The 25,205-nt window shown below is 33.1% G+C and overlaps 1 long non-coding RNA gene across 2 annotated transcripts in view; it reads left to right on the top strand.

The window, feature by feature from the left end:
• LOC136843214 (uncharacterized) overlaps positions 1 to 25,205 on the top strand; it is a 155,837-nt gene that overhangs the window by 27,434 nt on the left and 103,198 nt on the right. The window contains exon 6 of one of the 2 annotated variants that reach the window (XR_010854481.1): positions 19,989 to 20,153. This is a non-coding gene — a long non-coding RNA (uncharacterized lncRNA). Of the gene's footprint in view, positions 1 to 19,988; positions 21,449 to 25,205 lie in introns of those variants that run through there. The other variant, XR_010854482.1, reaches the window with a different exon arrangement.

The raw sequence follows: 25,205 nt of genomic DNA, 5'->3' as shown, positions 1-25,205 counted from the left end.
ATATATATATATATATATATATATATATATATATATATATATGTATATATATATACATTATTTTAACATTATTTTTATATATATATATATATATATATATATATATATATATATATATATATATATATATATATATGAATGATACATTTGCAGTTGTAATAGTCACAATGCCCTGTTGAATTTTAAATTTTCTTCACACTCATTGGATATGATGTCACTTCAAAGCCTAAGATCCCAATGAATATCTAAATGAAGAAATTCTGTTTCCCGTAGTAGAATTCGAACCCCTCTTCCGTTTATCTGAGTGAGGACAAACCCTTAAAGTCACTTTTACAATGAATAAAACATGAATTATCAATCCTATGAATTTTTCCATATCGTTGTTGGAGGCATTACGAGAGATGTCTGTAAAGAAAGTTTGAATCACTCATCCTCGATCAGTCTAGTTTCGTAATCTGTAATTTCGTTCTTTCCATTGTTTGTACCATAAACCTCGGGATGTTTTCAAGGATATCCCCACTTTTTGTATACAGAGTCATTGTGGGAAACCAATCCTCGTCCAATTTTCCCTGTTCATGAAAGGCTGAAAAGACAACATAGGAAAAATTTCCAATATAGGATCTCCAGATTCCTAAAAGTATACTTTTGCGCTTGTCCTAAAATTTTGCACTGTACAATACAAAATTTATTTGATGGCATGTCTGTATCCAGTGAGTTGATAAACATTGAAATCCCGTTCCTCTTCATACTATGTTGGGGTTCAACTCGCAGCCTTGATCACTGAACAGGAATAGTTAACTCACTCCAGAAAAATGCGAAGTATTATGAATAAATAAATTCTTCAATAGTGTTATAAAATGAAATTGCGATAAAATATGCTTAGGATCTGGTTAAAGCATACAATGCAAACGGAAAGGAAAACTTTCTAGAAATCAGTGCTTTTCGATGTTTTGGGGACGGAGAAAGTAAGCTCATAACTGGATGTAATAAGTATTCCCTGACAAAGAAAGTATCGGAAATGTTGGGGGTAGGTGGAAGTTAAGTATGCTTCGCTGCGAATACAAACAGACGTCAGTAAGTTCTGGTAACCAATGATTGCAATTTTCCTTCATGTCAGACGATTGCAAAGCTCTGTACCGGATATCACCATGCCAAAGGTGGATTTATCTCAGCTGCACTTCAGTATATGGTCTCCACGTCTGTGTGTGCATAAGCTGAACTGAACTTTTATTTTCCTTTGTGCCTGAATGGCAGGTTTTTTATTTATTTTTTATTTTGGTTTTGGAAATATATATTAAATTCTCAGAGCGAGAAAGTGAGTTACCCAATAATGGGAGAAAACCAAAACATTAAGAAATATACACCTCAAATAAAGTCTCCACACAGACACACGCACATACACACATGGATAAATTTTGGCAATCATGACCAGTAATATTTTTTTCAGCCAATAGCCAGACATCCTCCATTGCATGACTCTGACGAATCAAAGTTTATTTTGGCTACAGAATAATGTCTGCCTTCAACAGATAGTCATAATCATCGAATTAAGCAATTAAAATCGTAGGTGAATAAAAGCCAGAGTCTAGAAGCTACATTTTTAAGCATGTGGGATCAAGACCATATAATTCCAAAGAGAGTTTCCTTCTGTATTTCCACGGTTATTTTAAGTTCTCGGATAATGAGTGTATTATATATATACATATATATATACATATATATGTGTGTATAAGCGAATCCCACAGGAAAATTACAGGTGGAACTTTTGCCTGTCATTTACCTGTGGGATTCGCCTATATACTGAAGTCACATGCACCTACTGTGATTTTTTAAGCATTTATATATATATATATATATATATATATATATATATATATATATATATATATATATATATATATATATATATATATATATATATATTATATCTGTATGTATGAGTGTGCCTTTGTGCCTTCGTGCGCAACATGAGACAGGTATAGATAAGAAACAAAGGGACAACGGAGGAGGGTAATATTTCATATAGGGCCCCAATCCATTTTCCAAATATGGAGACGATAATTTATACAAGTTCTTAAATTCAAGGCAGTTACGGTGCATAGAGTTCATTAGGCTCTAGCCAAAATAGGGGATAAAGATTATTCATCTTTTCTTGATTAGCGTGGCTTCGAGTATCTGAGTTTTCAAAAGCTGCAAACGGCGACAAATCCCTGTTTATACTGTGGCTAGCTGTGTTTGTGTGATCAAAAATGACAGACTCTAATGTCTGTATCTTTCCGACCATTTATGCTTTGTATTTTTGTAGGAAAGTGCTTCCCCTTATGCCCAAATAGGATTTACCACATCCATGGCAAGGTATCATGTATAAGCCAATATCGTTAAGAGTTTCCCTGTTTCTCTATGCGTTTTTTAAGAGAATATCCAGCGGTATTACAGAGGCCGAACAAAAGGATTGTCTCTCCCCAAACATTCAATAATCTTGATGTTCAGGTATGGGAATCGGATTTGATAGTTGTGTGCTTCTTTTAGCCTTTCATTGAGAGGACGAAAGACATTCTGATCCTCTTTATGAACCATTTTAATCACGTAGTTGTGTATTTGAAGGGAGACAGTTGTTCACGGATTATTTTAAATTCCATATCATTAGGTGACAAATCCCTAGAGGCAGTGAAAAATAGGTTCGTTGCTAAAAAACACGCACTATATATATATATATATATATATATATATATATATATATATATATATATATATATATATATTTATTATACATACATACATACATACACACACACACACACACATATATATATATATATATATATATATATATATATATATATATATATATATATATATATATATATATATATTCTTATGTGGGTCCTTCGGTTTATGAGTTGATTATTCATTACTGTAATGTGTGTAGCCCTGCTCTACCTAATACCCACATAATCCTGTCAATTAAAGCTAAGTTAAGTATATCTCTCTGCCCTTCTTGGGTCAGATTGGGCCGCTGTGTTCTCATGACCAAGGCTCCTTTCATAGCCTCTGGCAGTCTGAAAACATGACAAAAACATCGCCGATGCATAGGACAGAGAAAAAGAATGCTTAAGAACACCCTCACTAGAGGTAACCTGGTGAAAGACTTCCCTGTGCGATGGGTCTCTAATACTAACTTATAAGCTGTTAGGAACGGTTAATTTTGAAAACACAGTCTAGCCCACTTCTCTCTGCTTTTCCCAGAAAGTTCTTCTGGTCTTTGTTAGGAGTATATTCCTTCTAAAATAACTGTAGTGACTGTCCCATTTAGCCAGATATTACTGTAGTGACTGTCCCATTTCTCCATACATTTCTGATGTGACTTTCCCTTTTATCCAGGTGTTACTGTACTTACTGTGCAATTCATCCAGGTATTACTGTAGTGACTGCTCCACTTATCCAGGTATTATTGTGGTGACTGTCCCATTTATTCAGGTATTACTGTAGTGACTGTCCTATTTATCCAGTTATTACTGTGGTGACTGTCCCATTTAACCAAGTGTTAATGTAATGTCTGTCCCATTTATCCAGGTATTACTGTGCTGACTGTCCCTTTTATCTAGGTATAACTGTAGTGACTGTCCCATTTATCCAGTTATTACTATTGTGACTGTCCCATTTATCCAAACGTTACTGAGGTGACTGTCCCTTTTATCCAGGCATTACTCTGCTGACTTACCCATTAATCCACATATTACTGTGCTGACTGTCTTTTTTTTTTTTATCTAGGTATTACTATGGTGACTGACCCTTTTACCCATGTATCACTGTGCTGACTGTCCTTTTTGCCAAAGTATTACTGTGTTGACAGTCCCTTTATCCAGACGTTACTGTGGTGACTGTTCCTTTTATCCATGTATAGTGCTACCTGTCCCTATTATCCAGGTATTACTGTGGTGACTGTCCCTTTTGTCCAGGTATGACTGTGGTGACTGTTCATTTTATCCAGACATTACTGTGGTGACTGTCCCCAAGGTATTACTGTAGTGAGTGTTTCATTTATCCAGGCAGTACTGTTCTGTCTGTCCCTTTAATCCAGGTATTACTGTGGTGACTGTCCATTTTATCCAGATATTACTGTGGTGATTTTCCCATATATCCAGGTATTACTGTGGTGACTGTCCCATATATCCAGGTGTTACTGTGCTAACTGTCCCTTTTATCCAGGTGGTGTTTCTGTGGAGACTGTCCCATTTATCAAGATATTACTGTACTGTCGTTCCTATTATCCAAGAATTATTGTGATGACTCCCTTTTATCCAGGTATTACAGTGCTGACTGTCCACTTTATTCAGGTATTACTGTGGTAACTGTCCCTTTTATTCAGGTATCACTGTGGCGTTTGTCCAGATTATCCAGACATTACTTATCCACGTATGTTACAAAGGGAAGGGTGATGGGTGAAAGGGAAGCGGGTACAAGTTTGAAACCTACTCTGTTATCCAAGTTAGGTCAAATGATGGCGACTTGATAAATTTTGTGTACACCGGTCAAGCGGTTACCGCATAAGTTGCAAAGGGAAGGGGGAAGGGGAATAGGAAGAAGGTACGCGTTTGAAACCTACCCTATTACCTAAGTTGGGTCAAATGATGGCCATGTGCCAAATTTTGTCTAGATTGGTCAAGCGGTTTCCAAATAAGTTACAAAGGAAAGGGAGAGGGGGGGATGAGGAAAGGGGATGGGGAAGGGGGTACGGGTTTGAAACCTACCCTATTATTTAATTTGGGTCAAATGATGGCCACATGCCAAATTGTGTCTAGACCGGTCAAGCGGTGCGGATTTCTATAGAGCACAAATATATGGACAAACATATAAACATTCACTTTCATATATAAGAAGGAGATATAATAATAATAATAATAATAATAATAATAATAATAATAATAATAATAATAATAATAATAATAATAATAATAATAATATGTATTTTAGCCTTTTTTAGTGTATTTGTACATCATACATTCATTTTCCCATCCGTTACATATTGTATCTCGTAGTACAGTACTAGTACTTAAATGTATATAGCTATTAATTGATGCTACTTGATTATAACCACCGTAGACTAAGACATTATAGGTACTAAGAGAATGATATTATATGAAACTAAATTCACTTCTCCTGGAACATTACGACATAGCATTTATCAGCATGGTTTTGTTCAATATGATCATTTATTAATAACGCACTTGGTGATTCGGAGACTGCCATCATTCATTAATAATGCTGAATAATTGCTTCTTTGTTCCGCGGAGTGAATTGCGTTTTGATAACTTTAAACGAACAATAACCAGAAGTATCACTTTTTGCCGAAAACTAAACATGGTAATATTTCTCTTTGCACTTAACCCTCCGCGTTTATAATATGAAAGCATATTACGCCTGAGTGTATTTGGTGGAATTCTGCCAAAGAAGGTGACAATTGATGACTACTGTAAAACTCATACGTGTAAACGAAATTTTTGTTGTGTTTCAAAGTGTGTTTTAACATAAAGTAAGTTAGCACTTGGCTGTTTTGTTCCCCATTTTTTAAGTTTGTATCATTCATTTATTAACACAACGCTGGTACTATTACGCCAGGTTCTCAATTTCCATTGATGGTTTTTCAATATTTCACTTGAGAGTATTCCAATAACTCATATTTTCCATACTAGGACTAATGTTTTTCACAGACCATTGCGTTACCATCATGATGATCAATTAGCTTGGAGCAAATAAACAAAAGTATTAAATAGCTTTATCCTTAGTCGCTCGCAGATGAGCTAGTTTACCGAAGTATCTTTGTAGTATTTTATTTAAGCAATTGACTTAAACAAATACCGACCAAAATAATTTGCGAAATATAAAAGACAGTCAAAGCTCCAAAATGGAACATCGATTCAATCCCAACGTAAAAAGCCCCTTTTAGCTTTATTCTTGGACAGAAATGTTCGTAGAATACTCTTTAATTATGAAATAACTCAGTGAATTGCTTGGCAATGCCAGAATAACCGTTTTGTACTTAATGAATATAAATGCTTCGCTGCCGGTACAGCTGTGACGTACCTAATGGCCATTACAGAGTTGGAACACAAGGAGTTCTAAAAGATGATTAATTTTGAAAATTTTGGTAGACTGGAAGACATATCAGATATCGATGGAGAGCTATTGCTAAATGGGAAAAGTGGTTTTGCTAAATTCCCAAAGGCGATTTTGGTTGTATACGAATGTTCTTATTAAGAATTACCCAATAGCAGCGTTCCAGGAAGAAGAAGAACCCTTGATTGTTTACAAACGCTTTTTGAATTGGAACGCTCTTCGAATTTTGTGATTTTTAGACCGTAGTTTGAGTTTTTTTCCCATGACACAGGACTTCAACTTGTGAGTAAGATGGCAGAGAACTAATTAGTGTTTCAAGTTAACTTGTCTGTTGCATAAACTCTTTATTTACACCTAGTTTACCTCTGTGCACCCTCTAGGAGTTTTCAGGCTGGGGGCTTCAGGTCGCCTCGGGCGATGTGACGTAATCATAGAAAACGGAACGTTTTCTATTTGAGGGCGATGGTAAACCGCACCCCTTTGTCTGTGAGACTTCAGTTGGTTTAAGTTTTCCTGTCCCCCTGATTATGACTCCACATGTGATGTCATATTCAATAAATTAAAAATAAATGAAAGAGACATACCAGGATTTCAGAATTTACCAAATAACAGACTTGCTGTGAAATTTCTTGAGGCTGATGTTTTTGACGTCTTTTTACGAGAGTATGAAGGCAAAGTGCTTCATTTTGGTAACGGGAAAAAGGTCCTACTGTGAGATTCACAGCCGGTGTCCCGGTGTTTTTTCCGGAATAAAATTTCATCAGCTTATCTGACAAAGATGACACTTTGTCACAGGGTATCTTACATCCCTACCTAATTTTTTACTGTATTCTGTATTAGGAAATTTGCATAATTCTGATAATTATAAAAGTAACACCGACTTCTTGTGAAGAAAACTTTGGCGTTCGTTGTAACTCCTTTGATATCTTTCCCAATATGACAGTGACGATCATTGTAATAAATAGACAATTGCATAGGATTAGATGGGTAAGTGAACACAAAATGACCAACAACCCTCTATCTCTTTTTCTTGCAAATATTCTGTAATTTTTTTATACATTGCTTTTTCCTTGGTTGCTTTCCAACACCTCCAACTGTTTCTCAGACCTGAATGACATTAATAGGTTCCACCCTTAGGGCTATGCCCTAAATTCCATGATCCAAATCAGTCCAATCCACTGTGAAGTGAAGAGTGGCCAGTTTAAAATAGTAACCTGTCAAGTATAAGTCGATAGGGAAATTAAAATGGAGACTGCCATTTATTTATAAAGTGTCTCGAACACCGTAAAGGTGTATTTTCTGGAAGTTTTGTCGCTGTTTGAGGACTTGGTTTTTAGAGTAGATCATTAAATCGATATACTTCGATTTATTGATATCAATATGTGTAATACATTTTTATAATGAAACAACTGTTGCTTTATAGAGCATATATACTTATCTTTCTTCACCTTATGGAAGTCAACAACTGACGAAAACTTTGTAGCCCTGTTATTATTTACCTGTTCAAGCTTACGTAGGGTTTGTCACTGGCCTCCTCACTTCCAAACAGTTGTCCAGGTCGAATCACAAAAGCTGTCCTGCAACCACGGGGACAACGACTTATCATAGCTGCCATTCTTGAAGCCTTGACAAGGTACGAATATTCGTTCAGAATTTCAGAGACAGCTGTTTGTCGTCACCACCTTGTGGGAGGAGTCGTGACGTCATATGTTTACGTCACGCATAACTTTGAACCTATTCATAGAGTGTTCCGCCACTGGCTTCGGCTGCCTTATTTTACTCTTATGAATATACTTTTTTCTAATATAACTAACAAAGAATGCTACCGAAAATTAGATAGGGATGTAAAGTGTACTATGGCTAAGGAATATCTTTGTCAAATGCACAGAACAGAAAAACACCGGGACAAAGGCTCTGAATCTCATAGTAGTAGTTAATTTGAGCAGTCATCAGTGGTCACGTTCTTTGGCAGAATTCCACCAAATACACTTAGGCGTAATATGTTTTTAAATTATAAAGGCAGAGGGTTAAGTGCAAAGAAGAAAAATTACCATGTTTAGTTTTCCGCAAAAGTTACACTTTTGGTTGTTGTTCGTTGCAAGTTATCAAAACATAATTCACTCCGCGGAACAAAGAAGCAATTATTCAGCATTATTAATGTCTGATGGCAGTCTCAGGATCACCGAGTGCGTTATTAGTAAATGGTCATATTGAACAAAACCATATTGATAAATACTATGTCGTAATGTTCCATGAGTAGTAAATTTACTTTCACATATCATTCTCTTAGTACCTATAATGTCTTAGTCGACGGGGGTTATAATTAAGTAGTATCAAATAAAAGCTATATACAGTACATTTAAGTACTAGTACTGTACTGCGAGATACATTATGTAACGTATGGTAAAATGAATATATGATGTACATGTTGATAAATACGCTAAATGCTAAAATACGTATTATTATTATTATTATTATTATTATTATTATTATTATTATTATTATTATTATTATTATTATTATTATTAAATTCAAGCTCCTAAAGAATGTGGTGTTCATTAAAGAGGTAACAGGATTAGGGACCAATTGTAAATGTGAAAATCGAAACATCTGGCCTCTTAGTTGGTTGAAAACTGTTGAAATTATGAAAATTCTTGGTATAGTGTATTATAGTGATTTGGAGGTTACGTCTGAAGAGAACTGGTCTTGTCTTGCTAAAAATGTTAAAATACCAGTAGGTATGCTTAGTCAAAGACAATTATCTATTTTCCAAAGGGCTACTATTATTATTAATTCCCTAATTTTGTCCAAAGTTTGGTATATTCCTCACACCTCGCCTCCCTCTAACAAGTACAGTGCTCAAATAAATAAGCATATTTTCCCACATACTGGAGGGGGCACTTACCACCCTGTCAGCAGAGATACTCTTTGTTTGTTGAAAGAAGAAGGTGGATTGGGAATAATAAATGTTGACTTTAAATCACCAGCGATTTTCAGTTCGACAGCTCTGAATGACATTAGAAAGGATATTGGTTTAAGCAATTTCTATTGCAAGACGAGAATTAGCTTTTTGTTGGATTTGAAGGAAATAAATGAGGTTTCATTTGTGTCAACATTTTATTCAGTAGCAATTGATGTAATCAGAAAAGTTTGTCGTTATGAAAAGTTTCCTAATTTCAGCAGTAAGACTGATATGATTTTATAAGGCCAGAAAATGTACCAAAAATTTAAGATAGTTATACACTTCTGGACTGGAAAATGGTATGGGAGAGCATAAACAAACCTTTCATTTGCATCGTGGAAATAGAGTTTGCTTTTAAATATACTCATGGAACCTTGGCGACCAACAATCGGTTGAAAATTTTAAATATCAGAAACAGTGATGAATGTGGTAATAGCGAAGATGTTGAATACATATTGCATACTTTATATTTTTGTAGTGACATAAAAACAACATCGATGCATTTCAAAAGTGTGCTATTCCATACGTGCAACATAAACAGAGACAATTTTTTAAATGCATTAATGTTCAGTTTCAATTATAAGACAAAAAAGGATTATGGTAGTGCCACTGTATTAATTGTAGGGTATTTTTATGCTATTTGGGTTAGTAAAAAGAAACGTTATACGAAAGAGGAAATAGATGCCTTTGTTGAGAGCAGATTTTGTTATGATAGGTGGCTATTAAAAAATAATTACAATAGAGAATAAATAAAATGTTCACAAAAGAGTACATTAATTACTGTTTTTGAAGAACTAAATTTAAAAATAAAAATTCACAGCAGGAACTCTTATTAAATGCCATGGGCTTATCATGAAAATTAGGCAAGGTTATAAGTATTACTTGGAATGTTATAAGATTTGTTATGAGGGTTAAAAATATTGCAGATATTGTCCCGTGCTACAGTGTTATGAGTTCTTATAGTTGTGTGACATGGTAAAGTTTCTAAGACATGGAATCCTCTTCATTAAAATGTTATCACGAATGAAATATAAATTATATAGTGGAAGGTCCTTTTTTGGAAAGTAGGTATCTATACAACCTCCAATCAAACCTAAAGACTGGGTATCTTTGGTTTATAAGATATGAGTAGAAGCGAAAGCTAAACGAGCAAAGTTATTTGTTTCTGTTAGAACACATATTCTTTTGTTTGTTAACAGAGGGAAGGACAGTTATAGTAGTATTAATCAAATATTGGTTGTTGATGTAATCATCCGTAAGTTGACCAATTTATCACATGTCAAGTGAAACTTATTTCGATTTCCAGTTATCGCCTAGTTATTCGATTGTACAGTAGTATATATATATATATATATATATATATATATATATATATATATATATATATATATATATATATATATATATATATACAGTATATACATATATATATATATATATATATATATATATATATATATATATATATATATATATATATATATATATATATATATATATATATATATATATATATAGAGAGAGAGAGAGAGAGAGATTGGTATTGGTATTTCAGGTATTTAGAAACGACAATAAGTACTTCATTGATTATAAATTTAGGAAGTAGCCCTGAAATATCATAGGGTTTATTGGTATTTGGAAAATGGTCAAGAAAATAAATACATACTTAATTGCTCTTCGGAAAAAGGGGAACCCGAGACATATACAGATATTAAGTGATTGCATACGTAATGTATAAATCTATTGTGATTTATTTTTTTTAGGAAAGTCGTTAGAGTATATGACTGAACGATGCCTTTTTTTGCAGCAAGAAGTGAGAAATGGGCAATAGTCTTCTAATGGACACTGAAATGGTTTTGTTATTGAGTTTGGTGTTATCTGAAGTGACAGCTATGAAAATCAATCCTCGATGTTTAAAGTAAATTTTAATATCTGAATCAGTTATAATCAAGTTTAATTTTTTCTTTAAATCTTTTAATATTTGTGATCACAGTTAGGTTTTCATCCAAATTTGAACTGAATATATGTTGTAATATTAATAATATAGTCATTGCTAATTATTTAGATTCCGATATGTAACAAGATTAATATTTACAGTATGTTTTACGTTTTGTTGCACCTTTTCAGAGTATGTAACAACAAGCACAATATATACTCATTTTGCCATCCGTTACATATAGTATCTCGTAGTACGGTATTAATACTTTTATGTATAATGCTTTAGATAATACAACATAATATAATTACAAAAGACTAAGACAGTATAGGCACTAAGAGAATGATTTTTACTACGATTACTCAAGTTACTTTGCAGCGTCCCTTCGGCCCCTAGCTGCAACCTCTTTTATTCCTTTTACTGTACCTCCGTTGATATTTTCTTTCTTCCCTCTTACTTTCCACCCTCTCCTAACAATTGATTCATGTGCAACTGTGAGATTTCCTCCTATTACACCTTCCAAACCTTTTCACTGTCAATTTCCGTTTCAGCGCTGAATGATCTCATAGGTCCCAGTTCTTGGCCTTTGGCCTAATTCTGTATTCTTCTGCTACGATTTAGTATTTATCCATATGTTTTTGTTCAATATGATCATTTATTAATATCGCACTTGGTGATTCAGAGAGTGCCATAAGACATTAATAATTCAGAATAATTGCTTCTTTGTTCCACGGAGTGAATTACGTTCTATAAGTTGAAACGAACATCAACTAGAATTATAACTTTTTACAAAACAGTATGGTAATATTTCTCTTTGCACTTAATTCTCTGGGTTTGTAATATAAAAGCATATTACTCTAATTCTGCCAAAGAAGGTTACCACACATGATTGCTATGGAACTTGCACTTGTAAACATTTTTGTAGTGATTCAGAGGAGTGTGCCATATTAATACGTTAAGACTGGCTGCTTTATTCCCAGTTGTTTTAGACTATATCATAATACTTGTTAAGACAGCTGATAACGTTACACTAGGTTCCCAGTATAAATTGATGGTTTTTCATTAGTATTTCATTTGATAATATTCCATAATTTTTAATGTCCATTATAGGACCAATGAATTTCTTTTACCATTACGTTGACAACGTCATAGTAATCAATTATCTCGAAACAGTAAAAAAATATTAAATAACTTTATCAAATAGCTTGATCCAAAGTCGCTCGCAGGTGAACTAATTTACCAAGGCATGTTTGTCGTATTTCATTTAAGCATCTCACTTCAGAAAACACTAATCACAATGATCACAGTAAAGTAAAACAATAATAAGTTTTCTAAACTGCAACATCATTTCAGTCCCAACCCAGAGAGGACATTTCGAGAGGTTGCTAATGATGGAGATTATGGCGAGCAACTCCTTCCGATGCACTGAAGGATTTTCTCTATTAACTCAACTTAGAAATCCTGTTTTTTCCTTTATTCTTAAACGGAAATTCTCGTAGCTTAATCGTTAATTATGAAATAACTCAAAGAATTGCTTGGCAATGCCAGAATAACCCTTTTGTACTTAATGAATATAAATGCTTCGCTATCGGCACAGCTGTGACATACCTAATGGCCATTTATAGAGTAGGAACACAAGGAGTTATAAAAGATGAATGATTTTGAATATTTTGAAAGGCTGTAGGACTTACCTTTCAGCAATAGTAATCAAGTATCGTTGGAGAGCTATTGCTATATGGGAAAAGTGGTTTTGTTAAATTCCTGAAGGTGATTTTGGTTGTATATGCATGAGCTTATTAGGAATTACCCAATAACAGCGTTCCCGCGCTACTGTGTTAAGAGGTCCTTTATGTATGTGCCATGGTAAGGTTTCCAAGATATGGAATCCATTACATTAAAATGCTATCAATAATGAAATATTAATTATATACAGGACATTCCTTTTTCGGGAAGCAGTATCTATACAATGCCCAATCACAGAATCCTAAAGATTCAATATGTTTGGTTTATAAGATGTGAACAAAAGCGAAAACTGATCAAGCAGAATAATTTTTTTTTCTGTTAGAATGCATTGTCCTCTATTTCTTAACAGAGGGAAGGACGGTTTTAATAATATATATTTCCTATTGTTTGTTGATTTAATCGTCCCATTAAGTTGGCTAATTTATGACATAAGTGAAATTTATTTTGATTTCCGGTTTATCAGTTATCGGGTATATATATATATACAGTTATATGTATATGTATATATATATATATATATATATATATGTATATATATATATATATATATATATATATATATATATATATATATATATATATATATATATATATATATATATATATATATATATTAGTTTAACCAGACCACTGAGCGGTAACAGCTCTCTTAGGGCTGGCCCGAAGGATTAGACTTATTTTACGTGGCTAAGAACCAACTGGTTACCTAGTAACGGGACCTACAGCTTATTGTGGAATCCGAACCACATTATGACGAGAAATGAATTTCTATCACCAGAAATAAATTCCTCTAATTCTTCATTGGCCAGCCGGAGACTCGAACGCTGGGATATATATATATATATATATATATATATATATATATATATATATATATATATATATATATATATATATATATATATATATATATATATATATATATATATATATATATATATAGAGAGAGAGAGAGAGAGAGAGAGAGAGAGAGAGAGAGAGAGAGAGAGAGAGAGAGAGAGAGAGAGTAATGGGAACCTTTCGGTGTTTAGAACCAGCAATAAGTATTTCATTATTTGTTGAATTAGAAAGTTGCCCTTAATTATCGTAGGGTTGTTGGATTTTGGAAAATGGCCACGAAAACTATGTACACGCGTATTTCCTTAGTTGCTCTTCAGTAAAATGGAAATTCAAGAAATATACAGATTAAATGTGTATTTGATGCGTAAATCCATTGTGATTTATTGTTTTTATGAATGTTGTTCGAATATTATTCAGTTAGAAAGTGAGAAAAGGGCAATAATCTTATAATGGAAACTGAAAAAGCTTTACTTTTAGTTTTAGTTTATATGAAATGTTAGCTGTCAAAATGAATCCACAGTGTTGTGGTTAATTTTGATATCTGAGTCACTTATCATCAACTTTGGTTTTTTTAATCCGTTCGTCCTCACCATCAGTCTTTCCAAAGGTTAATATTATTTGTGATTACAGTAGCATTCCAACCAAATCTGAACTAAACATATGTTGGAGTATTATTCATACTGTCATTATTGTTTATCATTTAAATTCCAATATGTAACAACGCCAATATTTAAAGTATGTATATATATATGTAGATATAGTTAGATAGAAATAGATAAAATTTCGCTTATATGCATACATACATACATATATACATTATATATATATATATATATATATATATATATATATATATATATATATATATATATATATATATATATATATATAGATAGATAGATATAGATAGACATAATAGATAGATAGATGGATATTTATATATATATATATATATATATATATATATAAAATATATACAATGTGTGTGTGTGTGTGTGTGGAAAATAGGTAAAAATTCACAAAGGTGTGTGCCTAATATCATTTTGAAATCATTTCCGTGAAATTAGTTTCTATTCGAATGGTAATAAATTACTGGTGGTCACATAAAATCATTTTGGTTGTTATAATATTAATCCGAGGATATTAATTAACCCTGAATGACACAAATTACTAGCTTCCTGTTTTCCGTTATGTCCATATAAATTATAATGACCTAAATCGGCAGATCATGTGATTAAACATTTTATTTTATAACCATAACAGCATGGCACTGTATTTTAATACGTGGTTCCCAACTGATGATAATTTTTATTTGCATTAATAAGATGCTTTCTAAAATCCCATCAGTTTCAGTTAACATATATGTAAGTGATGAATGGGCTATCGTCAAATAATAATTGAGTGAATTAGTTTTCTGACATAAAACGATTTTAAAGTATATCATGAAAATGGGAAATGAATAAGAAAAAACAGTACATTTATTTATTCTACATTATCCACCCGTGATAAGTACATATAAAACCTCACATATGAATTTATGCTCAAACATAATGGAAACGAGGATGTTAGTAAATGCCAGTATACTGAGAAACATACAAATGCACATGCAAATAATATATATATATATATATATATATATATATATATATATATATATATATATATATATATATATATATACTATATATAAATAGAAGCAGAGGAACACTGTGACTGCCATAAATTTTTCCTGTATATTGCAAGGCAAATGATTTTGGGGCATCAAAAGTCCAATGGAAATGTCTGATTAATTGCCTAAAAGAAACAAAATGTATTTTGGATATTATCTACAAGCAGAATCTCGTTCAGAATATGGATAATCTTTCACATTTTGGTACTTTAAGTAGGACATAATCTCTAAAATCCAACTGATTTTACAATCAAATCTCAGAAACTGAGTTCGCATGGAAAACACCATAATATAGCTTGTTCTTTTTTTTCATATTTAGTTTTTTCCATAAACTGAGCCCAGTGAAAACTAGAGCAAACATCATCTTAGTTGACAGAGTAAACGCAGTTCGTAACGCAGAGGAATTTACAAACGAAAAGTCCTTGAATAAAGACAAAAAAATTTCCAGTTCTCAATAAGTTGAGTTGTAAAAAAAACGAAAATAATCTGAACGAATGATCTAGGGGAAGTGAGCGTCCTTCAAAAAAATATTAATTAATATTTGCTGTGAATCTCCTACAAAATAGAGTCGGAAATTATATGGTTAATCTTTCACAAAGCTCCACCTCCACAGTTCTGCAGCCTCCTGTTTCATCCAAATTGGTCTGTGGTTCCTACCGGACCTCAGATGATACTAACCATTGCAGTTCTCGCAGGAGTTGTGCAAAGAATGTGTCCAGGGCATCTTCTTCCCTTCGTAAAACGGAACTTTTGTGATTTCCTAATGGTATCACCTCCAAGTATCCAGCCACATAACTCCTGATATTCTTAAACATTGTAGACATCTTTTAAATTAACTTGTCGTCATATCACGTTTCATGTCAACACAGCAGCAATACAGATCATATTAGAATTAAGCGCAATCATGCTTTTATGTGCAATTTATGTCTATTTGATTTCCAAATACCATTCAGTGTGGCCAATGAATGTTTTGTCACTTTATGCCTTTCAGTAAAGTCCAACTGAATATAATTGATAATGTATTGGGATTAATAGGCTTTTCATGGATGTTATCACATTAAAATCTGTTTAAAATGATATCTTATAAACTCAACAACCTGTTGACAGAAGCCAATATTCGTTATTTTTGCATTTAGGAGGCAAGGAAATAAACTTTTAAGGATTCAAAATAAATAATTACAACAGGCATGCATGTAGGATTCAGATTATAATACCTAATTCTAGATTACACTTCAATTAGTTGCACAAATGGTATTCGTTAAAATTATCTATTTGATTCACAGTAAAGTCAGTTCCCTGAAAGACATTCGTGTTCAGAAACCATTCGTACACATAAGAGCAAATAAAGGATATTTTCATTTATTGACGAAACATCGATTGGTTGTTGCGTAGTGGTGAAAATAGCTATAAAAATCTAGAGGACCAAAATAATTCTTTTTTTAACAATATTATTTACTCTTTTTTGCATATTATGGGAAGATACGCTATTTTCCATGACCAAGAAATATCGAAAGGTCGGATCAATGATTTTGTTTATTTATCGATTATTACTGTGGTGTTGGGAGGGAGGATAATTTTCTCGTAATCGATGGATTTCGTTCAGTCAATTTCTCTTGGGAAATTAATGCCAATCCAGTGATCCAGAAAACTAAAGTTATTTTTTTTTTTCTTTTGGCGCCGTGCCAAATTGGATATCTATTTTGTTAGCCGCAGGGGAAAACTTACTGCAGGGTAAAACACGTCGCTTCTCAAATACAAAAATTAATTTCGGGGCCCTTGTCACACCTCATGTATATTGATAGAAGTTTTAATTATTGCTTTTAGATCCTGTGCAGGTAACCTACTCTGGCAAAAATCTATTACTTTTGTCTGTCAGTCTAATTAAAACCACAGGAAAGCAGTCCCTTTCGATTAAACAGCAGGACAAGTATAAAACAGGGAGTATCATTATAAAACGGACTTTTGAAAAGTATAAAGTAAATTTTCAAATATGTAAAAATATCTTTAAGTAAGATCGGCAATTTTAAGGTAATTCTAGTATGAACATTATGAAGTGATCGTTACGTCAAAGTATCGAAGAGGAAGCTTTGATAAATGCGGTTATTTTAAGAAAATGCGACGTAAGCCTTATTACAGCTAATTTTGAGATCTTGCCTCTTGTTATTCATAGATTTTGTATAGAATTCGAGAAGGAGAACCAACAGGTCCTGGAATGAACGAATGGCAAGGCGTAAGGGAAAAATGATCATTTATTCTAGGAAGCAAGTGTAAGTGTAGATGAAGTGAACCGTCAGTGCTGGTATCAGTGGTCACAGTAGATCTGGAAATGCTTCTGGGTTGATGAAATATGAGTTATTTGAATATGTAGGAAATCCATTATTTATTTAGCAATTAAAGAGCGAATGTAACTAATTCTCGGTGCCAGCACATTTGTTTATAAATTTAAGCATTATTCAAGTTTTTAAATGATCTTTCATAACTGTCTAATAATTTTCTTGTCTGATGGTGACATTTCAGAGTAATATTATAAAACCACTGTTCATAACAACATTTTGGTTTTAAATTGAATTTACCTTTCCAAGCTGATAATTCTAGTAGGTGATGCCCTTACTTAATTTCGCACACACTCAGGAAGGTTGTGCATGGTTTCTGTCAAGTCTTCAGGCAAAAGTTGTGGCCAGAAAAGAAAAAAAGGAGATATGATACCAGTTATTACTCTCTTCTGCTGGGTCGACCATACCCTCTCTGTCTCGTATGGTGTAGTGCGGATGTAGAAGGTATCCGAGGCTGCACTCAGCCTCTACCTGTGTGGATGGAGTTTTTTTTTCTATTTTACTAGGTCTATTTTCGTCATAAGGTTGGCATCTGGCATATGAGGCGACACCGCAGATTCTTGGTGGAATAAGTGACTCCAGTACCTGAATGATGAAGCTGAGTATATTCCTTTATTAGTATTTATCAAAGGATGACGTTGTTGGATACGTAGAGACATCATCAGATGCAGTCTGAAGATACTGGAACAAGTATATAGTCTTGACTGGCTGTAGTAACTTGTAGCTCCCCTGCAATAATTATAACTCGCATCTTTCTGTAGGATGTAAGATAACCATTTGAAAAGTGGGTGGTTTTCATACTAGTGTAAGAGCAAGGACATCGTGTCTGTGTGGTATCCAGTGGAGAGGTTTGATCATTCCCGATAAGGAAGGGGGCTTTCTGGTGATTCTAGTAGTATATGATCTAAACAACCTTCTCGTCCATAGACGTTGCAGCGATATTTTTCTTTAATGTGTTTCCATTTGTTGGTGCACTCTGCTCTTTTATGATAGTTCTACTGGCTCTTCTTCTTTTCCATATAATTTTTTCATGGTCAGTCTGATTTACCTTTTGAATTCTCTGCTCGAGATGCCAAAATTGAGAATTAATTAGGCTGACCTGGCAGTTTCTTTCTGTGGTGCTCTTTCAGATGAGTGATGATGTGAGAATGCCATCTTGAAGTGGGTATCTCTGATTTTCCTTTTGCAGATTTCAGTCATCTTGTTCAAGATGACGACAGGGACAGTGGGCGTTGTTTGGATTCTCATTTAGTATCTTCGCGGGCCATGGGTCAAGTTAATGTCAGTGAAAAAGAGGGTTCCTCGGAACTTCTCTCACGAGAAAATCAGAGAAGTGGCCTCGAAGGCCCTTCTGAAAGTTTTTATGTCCTTTCCGTTTTCGCCATGTTTTGAAAATTGTGTTGTTTACCATAGTAAGATTTGTCCAGATTCTTCTTCCTAACATAATCTCAGATGGAGATACAAAGAGTTTAACTTTGAACATTACTTGGGAAGTATATAAGCAAGTTAAGGTTTTATCGCAGTCCTTATACAATTCGTACAGCGAAAGCTTTTCATGGTCTCATGTCCTCTTTACAGTGCTGCATTGCCCATGGGTACTATACTGAAGTAAAAAAAATGTATAAATTTTCAAGTTCAGAAACCTGTTGAAAAAGATCTTTTGTGTAATTGGCAGCCTTTTTGTATTATAGTACTTCAGGGAAATAAGACAAACAGAATATATTTAAGAGAATTCATGTTAGGGTTCTTGGACTGATGAGGGAAATTAAATCTGGTTGTAGGACAAATTAAAGATGCAATAATTTATATCTTTCTATATTTCTGTAGGCAGAGTATCAAAACACTCAATGATGATTTTGTCGAAGGTATTTTAGTAATTTCTATTGATCTGAAAGAAACTACACTGATACTTTTTGTTATGTTTATCCATAATGCAGCAAAAATGAAAAGAGGACATATGTGTGTATTCTCTTATATTTTATTTCATTTCTGGGTATTATAACAACAGTCTGTATGGTACGATAAGTTGATGACGGACATCCCAAGAATAAGTATGTTACCTTACAAGACCGACAATATCACATGCAAATGTAACTGACCTTTTTCTTCAGGGTACCTTACTTGTGAAAAGAAATGTTCTGAAAAACGATCTTTCAGCTACGTTTAGCAATAGTGGTCTTGCTCTTTCTCTATTATATCCATCATGAGAATTGTACTAACCTCTGAGTATTATTATTATTATTATTATTATTATTATTATTATTATTATTATTATTATTATTATTATTATGGTTGTTGTTGTTGTTATTGGTAGTAGTAGTAGTAGTAGTAGCAGCAATCCTTGGTGACGACGGAATGGTAAAATTATAATTGCATTTTTTTTTTCAGAAGATGCAACTGTAGGACCAAATGTTACTTGACAAGTTCTCTAATGGTGGTAGTTTCTGTCCACTGTTTGAAGATACTCCACACTCTGTACCTGTGAAATAATATCAGAAGTTGTAGTGACTCTGTCCACACCATTTCATGACAAGACAGTGACCTCTGTACAAGGTATATCTTTTTCCTCTACTCTTACACCTCGCAACTAGGGATATTGCGAATTATTCCTTTCAGCTGCTTTATGCTTACGAAAAAAGGAACATATTTGCTTAATAATTTAATTTTTTACAATTCCGTTTTTAATTGCTTGAAAATGACGATAGAGGATTCCTCATGGCCATCAGTATTTTTGGGGAATTCAGAGTGACATATACGTATTTGTGCGTAGAAAGTTTTATACCCAGATGTGGACTGCGTAAGGTATCTTACAGAAATTTTTACTTACTTTAGAGAATAATGATACTACTGTACATCGAAGCCCATCAGGAAATTTTTTGTTCTTTAAGAAATTAGTTAATATATTAAATCTGTATTATTTTTTATTTTCGCATCAGAAATTATACCAGCCAGGGAGTTAAGATCACCTGGGTATTTCTTAGATTGTATGAAACAGAACTAGGAGGGTTAAAAATAGTTTTTCCCGGAAAATTTTATTGTTTACGTTTTTATTATGGTTCGACGACACCACATAACACTTTTTTTTAAAACCAAAGTCACTTTTATAATTTTCCATTTTGTATTTTCTTTTATCATTTTTTTATTGCAATTTAAAGTCTAAGTCCTATTTATCTGTTTCTCTGTGTGTACTTTCATCACCCAAATGAATTTCAGGTTTCCGACATCATCGCTTTTGCTTAAAGTTATCAGTTGTTGTCACATGTTTTTATTTTATTTTATTAATTTTTTATTGCAATTTAAAGTCTTAAGTCCTTTTTATCTGTTTCTCTGTGTGTACTTTCATCACCCAAATGAATTTCAGGTTTCCGACATCATCGCTTTTGCTTAGAGTTATCGGTTGTCACATGTTTTTATGGGTTTTCATTTCATTCATGGCTTGTGTGAATATTCTTTGACTTTTTTTTTTTATCTGCTTAAACAATTCCCTAGAGAATTTACATACAACTTCTTGTCAGTTCTCTTGCGTTCATTTGCCTAATCTCGCTCTTATATTGCAAGTACACCTAAAATAATTTGTTTATCTTTTACAGAGCGTCTCATTCCCTCATTCCACAAATCGCTTTTTTTCTGCTTTGCAACCTTCCTTAACTTCACATGCAATCATTATTATAATGCCCTGATGGAATTTAATACACTCTTCATATTATACTTGTCTTTAACCCTGGCCTGCCTTTGATCTTCTTATATGCCCTTTTCATTTCCTACTAATCAAAATCATATGTTTTGTTACCTTTACAGCCACTTACTTGCCCCTCTCCTCTAAGTAAAGCTTACACTTATATATCATTTGCTTCATATACACTTGAATACATACTTTTTTTTCTCTCGGCATCTGTAAAAAAAGAATCCACCTGCTACTTCAGTGATCGATGAGTTGAATCCCCAGGGAGGGGGGTTATTGTCAAAATATACGTATACATACACATACACATGGACATCACACGTCTCCAAGCAGCAGACGCATGCCACTGTCACCCATATGCAAACATACTATAAAAAGCATGAAAAACATGTGAGCCACTTAGTGGTGCCAACAAGAGGTGCCACTGTATATCTGTATCCAGAATTGGGAAAAAATACCAGATAAGGGAACTGAAGCATTAATAGCTCAGAACATCGACAAAACAGCTGCTTAAATCCTCCCACTCATAAAATACGCAGCCACAGAAGAACTGTCACAAGCTATCAGCAACCCTTTGCTAACCGATCTTCTACCTCAAAGGGCAATTCACTAAAGCCTTAAACCTTTAGACATTTTCCGGTAAAAGGTTCACGATTCATCGCCTACTGTTACCACAGACTAACTTGAACAATAACAATGAAAATCGCCTTTATCGCAATCAACAGGCCTCAATAAATATAGAAATTAACATGAAAAGAATTTGACAAACACGTTTTATATTTGACGATGCACAATGACGTCAGAAAGTAAAAACTTATATTTTGAAAACATTGGTTGCATCCTAATAATAGCTGCCACATTCGTGATAGAGTGTATCAAGCTGAAAATACCATGTATCACATAATATTGATGAACTTTACATAAACAATATTAAAACTTCAAAGGCCTTCGTTATAAGACCAGGATTTGTTCAGAGGAGGTGAGGTGAGGCCAGGGGTAAAATATTCCGCTGGATTTTATTTACAGCAAAATAAAATCTTTTGCTCATGAAAGCATAGTGCTAAAGGACTTGAGCTCACATTCAATTATGCCACCCGCAGGTGGACTTAGCAATGAATGGTTACCAGTATCAACCAAATTCATATCAGTGCATGGCATTGTTGCTTTTAGAAATTAGGGTCTTCAAACAAAACAAGATGGCTAATAAAAACTTGGTGTTAGGTTAAATTTCATTTAATTTGATCCTCCGGCATTTAAGGAATTCATTTCTCATCATCATCAGGATGATGGCAATGGAATTCCTGATACGTTGGTCAAGCGCATAAATTTGTGAAGGCGTGATTTGATTTTACTACCCCTCTGGTATGCATACAAAAACATACACACTGACATATTTTATACACATACACACACACACACACACACACACACATATATATATATATATATATATATATATATATATATATATATATATATATATATATATATATATATATATATATATATATATGTAAAGGAAGCAAAACATGATTTTGATTCGTAGGAAATGGGAAGGGCATATAAGGAGATACAATGAAGGCCAGGGTTAAAGACAGGTATATTGGGAGGGCATAATATGAAGAATGTATTAAATTTCATCACGGGATTGTAATAATGACTGTATATGGAGTTAAGGAAGGTTGCAAGGCAGAAAAAAGCGAGTGCCGGAATGAGGGAATGAGATGCTCTGTAAAAGGTAAACAAATTATTTAAGGTGTACTTGCAATATAAGAGCTACATTAGGCTAAGGAACGCAAGAGTATTGACAAGAAGTTCAAAAGGAAGATGATGAAGAAAAAGAAGGCATGCAGTTTAAAAAGTGATGAAATGTGTGAGCAACAACATTAGGAAAATAAACAATTTTTCGCGAATGGAAATATATGCAGAAAGGTTTCTGAGCAAATGTATCATAGAATGAAATATGTAAATGAAGACGTGATGTCTAAAGACAGCGGAGCTCGGGGCTGATGTAGTATTTTAAAGATTTGGTGAATGTGAAAGGTAGAAGAAGGCAAAACTTAATGATGCAATAGTGACTTGGGTTAGTGAAAGTTAGAGAATGCTTGTAGAAGCAATTACTGAGTAAGAAAGTAGAAAAATTAAGTTTGAAGACTGAAAAAAATAGGAATTCATAAAATTAAATGTCAGGTATTATACGAAGAAAGTTACAGTCACGTGGCTGTAACTGACATTATATATATATATATATATATATATATATATATATATATATATATATATATATATATATATATATATACATATATATATATATATATATATACATACATATACATATATATATATATATATATATATATATACATATACATATATATATATATATATATATATATATACATATATATATATATATATATATATATATATATATATATATATATATATATATATATATATATATATATATATATATATATATATATATATATATATATATATATATATATATATATATATATATATATATATATATATATATATATATATATATATATATATATATATATATACATACATACAGTGTATATATATGTGTATGTGTTTGTCTGTCTGTGTGCATGTGTATAAAATCACCTGCTACCTTTTGGCTAACACATTATTACGTAAAAGTTACATTGATTTGGTGTTATATCCACATCCTTTCTCGACTGGCCTAAATAACACGAATCAAAATTTTTATATTTGTCTTAGTTTTTAAACTGTTATTGTAGGAAACGATTACACTTGTATAATTTTCAGTATTGATTAGATGGACTCAAAGCCGGTGAAAAAAGGTAAACAAATGGTGGTCTTACTTTTTTTCTTCCGGTCGCTCTATTACAAAATGTTTTTCTTCCGGTCGCTCTATTACGAAATGTTTTGCCAACTTTACTGGGTGAGGTCCTGATTGACCCAAATATGCTATTATCAGGTATTAATTGATTAGTCTTCATATGCAGTCTACTGGAATTAGAATTGGAATTTAAAATTTAGGCCAAAGGCCAAGGGTTGGGACCTATGATGTCATTCAGCCCTGGAAGAGAAATTGAGGGTAAAAGAGGTTTTGAAGGCGTAAAGGAGGAAAACCTCGCAGTCACATATGAAATAATTGTTAGGAGAGGGTGAAAAGCAAGATGGAATTAAGAGAATATGAACGGAGGTAGAGTAAAACCGATGAAAGGGGTTACCGATAGGGGCCGAAGGGATACTGCAGAGAATTTTTGTGATGCTTACAGTGCAACGCGTGAGGTGGATTGATGGCAGTTCCCCCTGTGTGGCATCGTATCTCTCTTTATCATTCTCAGCCCAATGTATTTGCTTTTGGAAGGGTGGGGGGCGGGGGGGGGGAAATTCTTATATGGAACATGAGCTGTATGTGTAAAGAAGACATACGATGCGGATTTTGTTTCTCCTGCTAGAAATTAACTTCAACGTAATCTTTCAAGCCTTTAACAATTTCTGTTATTCCTAAGTTTGTAAATACCCGAATTATACATTTCCTTTTTCTTTTATTTTTTCAGTCTTATTCATCATAAATACAAAATCCATCGGAACCCACATATTTAACGAGATTCTTATTCCTTTGGCTTCTACAAAGCCTGTACTGCATTCGCTTCTTGATGCTCTTTTAGAAAGATATATTCAACTCATTATTTGCAACGTGAGAACGAAGATTCCTCGCCTTTGTCATACAACCTTCCTTTGTCACAGTCTTCAAAGCAATACTTTTATCTCTGTTTGCTAAAAATATATGACTTTATTAGAAAAATTAATTTTTTTTTATTTTGAAATGAAGAAGTTTTAAAAAATCCTCACTAACTCCTTCGTGATCTTTTTTACCTATTTACTTGCATTCCGTTTTATATAGCACCTTTCCT

The sequence above is a fragment of the Macrobrachium rosenbergii genome, chromosome 11 (assembly GCF_040412425.1).
Source record: "Macrobrachium rosenbergii isolate ZJJX-2024 chromosome 11, ASM4041242v1, whole genome shotgun sequence".
Taxonomy (NCBI): Eukaryota; Metazoa; Arthropoda; class Malacostraca; order Decapoda; family Palaemonidae; genus Macrobrachium; species Macrobrachium rosenbergii.
The sequence above is the reverse complement of the archived record's forward strand: the minus strand, read 5'-3'. Positions and strand labels throughout refer to the sequence as shown.